This window comes from Vulpes lagopus, chromosome 12 (assembly GCF_018345385.1).
Source record: "Vulpes lagopus strain Blue_001 chromosome 12, ASM1834538v1, whole genome shotgun sequence".
Lineage (NCBI taxonomy): Eukaryota > Metazoa > Chordata > Mammalia > Carnivora > Canidae > Vulpes > Vulpes lagopus.
Window position 1 is genome coordinate 37,861,710 of NC_054835.1, and position 4,917 is coordinate 37,866,626.

Below are 4,917 nucleotides of genomic sequence, written 5' to 3' on the forward strand. Positions count from 1 at the left end.
CTTGTTTCTCCCCAGACCTTGACCTTTGATGCTGAGGGACAGAGATGACCAGAACTGGATCTCTGGATCCCCAGCTGCATGCCACCATGTGCCCTGCCACTGGTGTCAGTGGGTCTCCTGGAAAGAGGAAGGAATAAAAAAGAAGAGGGGGTGAGCAGAGAGGGGAGGTGGAATAGAGAGAGGGAGGGAGGTCAGAAGCTCAGGAATGGCAAAGGGAAGAGAGAAGAAAGATGAGGCGAGGAGACCAGAGCAGGGAGGAGGAGGAGGCACACAGTCTCCATCTATCCTAGAGGACGTATTTCGAGCCACAGGGTCCAGGTGGACCACAAACCCAACTCCTTCAGGACCACACCCAGCTTGGCTTTGAGGCTTTATTTTTCACCATCTGAACTACGTGCCTTGGTGAAAAGAGGGAAAGGCGACTCTCCCATGCCCCCACTCCAGCCAGCAGCCTCCCAGGCCTGCCCACTAGCCTCAGCAGCCTATGGTGGGCAGTAGGGGATGGGAACGGGTACCATCCTGACCTATTTTACCCACACTAGCACCTGGTAACCATCGCCTGGCCTTCCCAGGTGACAGCAATCACCTGTTTAATAATGAAAGTGGGTGGAACCCTCTCACACTTTGTTGGTGGCAATGAAAGATGGCTTTAGCAACTATGGAGAACAGTTTGGCAATTCCTCAAAAAGCTAAACACAGAAATACCACATGACCTGACAACCTAAATGTCCTTCAGCGGATGGGTGGATAAACAATTTGTGATCTCTGCATATAATGGAATATTATCTGTCCCTAGGAAGGAGTGAAGTACTAATACTCGCTCCAACACAGATGAGCCTTGACCATGTACTAAGTGAAAGAAGCCAGACACAGAAGGTCATGTATTGTATGATTCTGGGTACATGAAATGTTTAGAATAGGTAAATCCATAGAGATCTGCCGAGGATGAGGAGGAAGAAGAGGAGGAGGGCAAAATAGAGAGCAACTACTTCATGAGTATGAGATTTCCTTCCGGGGTGATGAAATGTTTTAGAGCTCAGTGGAGGTGGTGGTTGCACAACATGGTGAATGCACTAAATGCTACTGAGTTGTTCACTTTAATTTTATGTTACATGCATTTCACCTCAAAAAAAAAGAAGTGGTAATGAAAGTAGGAGTTTTCCAGGGAGTTCATTAAATCGATCCATCTGTGGTCTACCTGGTGTTGGAAAGAGGAGCTTGTGCTCACATGAGTCACGGCCTATCCTGATGCCCTGGGGCCCTGGGCATCTGCTCAAAAAACTCAGAAGATGCTTGCGGGACCCCAGGATGCTGTCTTCTGGACCCATGCTGCATCCCTGAAGCCTCCTCTTCTGCCTGGCTCGCACCCCAAGAGAGGCTCCCTTTCAGATTCTTGCTTCCCCAGCAGGCAGCAGATGCAGGATCGCTCGGTTGATGCCGAGGAGCTAGCTTCCTGTCTTCAGCTAACGTCGCACCATCCACCCCAGAGGCAGACGCACCTCTCCCTCATCTTCTTGCTCCAAACATAGCTTTAAAAGCCCTCTGATTTTCTTTCCCACAGATGATTTTAATCACCCTCTAAATGGGCCTCCTGCTCCCTAGAACCCCTCACTCTTCCCAAGTCCTGTCTCCATGGACAGGCTGCTCTGAGTGCAGGTGAAGCAGGGCAGGGTCCCAGAGTGAATCAGGCACATCTGCTGCTCCCACTGCTCTAGAGCCCCACTAGATCCTTCCACTCAAAGACCTTCCATGACTACTCCCTACACAAGGGATTGTATCCTTTGAGGACTCTTCATCCTTTGAGGTCCTAACAAAAGTTCTGCACCTTCTCCCTAGATAAAGGAACATACACACCCACCACAAAAAAATCTCCAGCCCTCTGCAACCTCTGCAGCCCCTCCAAGGACCCTTGGGGCAGGGCTACTCAAAGCGTGGTCCACAGACCAGTGTGGCCACTGGTTCACAAGATAAGTACAGAAATAGAGAGTAAACGTTAAGCCACTTTACAGGGATTTGACATTGCCACAACGTCCAGGCACATGATCGTTTTTACTCTATTTTTTAAAATGTGGGTTCATAGTCAAGTGGAAATTTAACAACACTAAAAATGTCTTTCACCCCAGGGGTGCCTGGTTGGCTCAGTCAGTTAAGCGTCTGTGTTGGGCTGAGGTCATGATTCCCAGGGTCCTGGGATTGAGCCCTGCATCGGGCTCCCTCTCCCTCTGCACCCCCCACTCATGCTCTCTCTTTCTCACTCTATCTCTCAAATAAATAAATAAAATCTTAAAACAACAACAACAAAAAAGTTTCTCACCCCAGAGAGTTTAAGAAGCACTGCCCTGTGGATCTGTTCACCTCCACTCATTCTCATCCCTGAGAATGTCAATAATTTCTTAGGCTGGCATTTGAGGCCCTCCAAGATCTGTCCCCTAAATCTTTCCAGCGTTATCTCTGGCCACTTTCTGCTATACTATGCAGCATACACATGCACATACGCACATGTGCTTGCTTGTGTGCATGTGTGCTCTGTATCTTCCCTTCATGCTTCAGCCTTTGCTCATACTGTTCCCCACCATAGGGTCATTCTTTCATTCTGCACCTGTTGACACAGGACTCCCAATTTCAGGCGCATCTCAAATTCCCATTTCCTCAATATAAAGCCTTCCCAAACGCTACCCCTGCTCTCCTCACTTGCAAACACATTCTACCTGCAGTTCCCTCTCCCCTGGGCTTTCGTGACACCCACTTAGCTTTCTTTGTGGCCGTCTGTCTCCTTGTCATAGGGCAGAGCTTTGGTCCTCTTGGTCCCCTCTGTCTCCTCCACCTCCCAGAGTATCCATACTGTGTGGATTCTGGGAATTCCACTGTCCTGATTCTCTTGGGTCTCTCCTGGGGCTGCTCTCCTGTGGCCACTTGTTCCCTGCTGGGCCTTCAGAGCCTCAAGGTCCTTCCCAAGATAGGGCCCAGGCTGGGGCACCTGGGTGGCTCAGTGGTTGAGCATCTGCCTTTGGCTCAGGTCCTGATCCCAGGGTCCCGGGATCGAGTCTCGCATCAGGCTCCCCAGCTTGCTTCTCCCTCTGCCTGTGTCTCTGCCTCTTTCTGTGTGTCTTTCATGAATAAATACATATAATCTTAAAAAAAAAAAAACAAAAAAACGGATAGGACCCAGGCCTCTATACCACTTCCTGCCCCACCCCTGGCTTCACCCTCCTACTCTGGGGGTCAGACTGCAGCAATAACCACTGGAGATGACGGGGGCCAAAAATCAGTGACATCCAAGATTTCTAGGACTGGAAAAAAGTTAAATTGGCTTATTTTTTGAATAGGAAATCCTTTTTGCAAGTGATACGAAACTCAAAAGTAAAATTCAAAAGGCAGAAAGGGAAGTACAGTTGAAAGTCAGTTTCCCCACCACTGCCTCCACCACAGCCACCAGGGTCCAGCGCCAGAAGCAAACACCATTCCCAGTTTCTCTGGCCTTTCGGGGCTCGCCCAAGGTGCTCAGAAGCATTTCCTTTGTGTTCTTTTACCCAAAAGGCAGCATAGGGTGCACACTCAACAATTATAAACTGGACGTTGGGGATCCCTGGGTGGCGCAGCGGTTTGGCGCCTGCCTTTGGCCCAGGGCGCGATCCTGGAGACCCGGGATCGAATCCCACATCAGGCTCCCGGCGCATGGAGCCTGCTTCTCCCTCTGCCTGTGTCTCTGCCTCTCTCTTTCTCTCTGTATGACTATCATAAATAAATAAAATTAAAAAAAATAAAAATAAAAATAAACTGGACGTTGTTCTGCATCAGCGCATATAAAGGTACTCTGTTGGGGCGGCACCTAGCTGGCTCAATTGGTGGAGCATGCACGCTTGTTCTCAGGGTTGTAAGTGCGAGCCCCACATTGGGTTTAGAGATGATTTAAAAATAAAGTATTTTAAAAGATAAAATAAAGGTGGGGCGCTTGGGTGGCTCAGCGATTGAGCGTCTGCCTTCAGCTCCGGGTGTGATCCTGCAGTCTTGGGATTGAGTCCCACATTGGGCTCCCTGCATGGAGCCTGCTTCTGTCTCTGTCTCTGTCTCTGTCTCTCTCTTTCTCTCTCTCTCTCTCTCTCTCTGTGTCTCTCATGAATAAATAAATAAAATCTTAAAATAAAATAAAATAAAATAAAATAAAATAAAATAGATAAAAATGCCCTGTTGATAAATATTTAGGCCATGTCCCATGCAAGAGGTATCCTGGTAATTACTTTAGTTCACACAATGCGAGCAGATCTGTAGAATAAATTCCCAGAAGTGGAATAACTGGATAAGGGTATGTGCATAATAAGTGTTTTAGGTATGAACTCTTATTCCTGTTCTTGCCCTGATTCACAGATCCATAGCAACCAATCTTTCCCAGTTTGGACACTTCTTTCTCTAGTTGTGTGCCAGCTAGGGAAACTGAGGCAGACACTCTCTCCCTCCCCTTCCTCATACACACACCCATGGAATCCCAAACTGGGCAAGGGAACTGAAAGCAGAAAGAAATCCAGCTTCATCAGGGTTAGGAAGTATCCCAAGGATCCTGCCCACCTTGAGAAACAGAGGGAAGGATGAGGTGATTAGTCTGAAAAGGGAGAAACTAAGATAATGACCACTTTTCATGTGAAGGAGGAGACAAGTCAAAACACTGAAGGGATCCCTGTCAGCAAGAGAGACGAGATTAGCTCCCAGGGTGAACTTCCTGCAAGCACAGGAGGGGTGATGAGGGCCTGACAGCCTCAAGGACTGTGGGTGACTCCTCACTCAGAGAGCATTAAACCAGGATTAAGGGTGGTGGCCTGGCCAGGCCCGCCGGGAGGCAGAGGGCTAGAGCAGGTGACCACTTAAGCTGCCAAGCAAGGGCACGGCCTCGCCAAGGTGAACAGCCCGGGAACTGGATTAGCA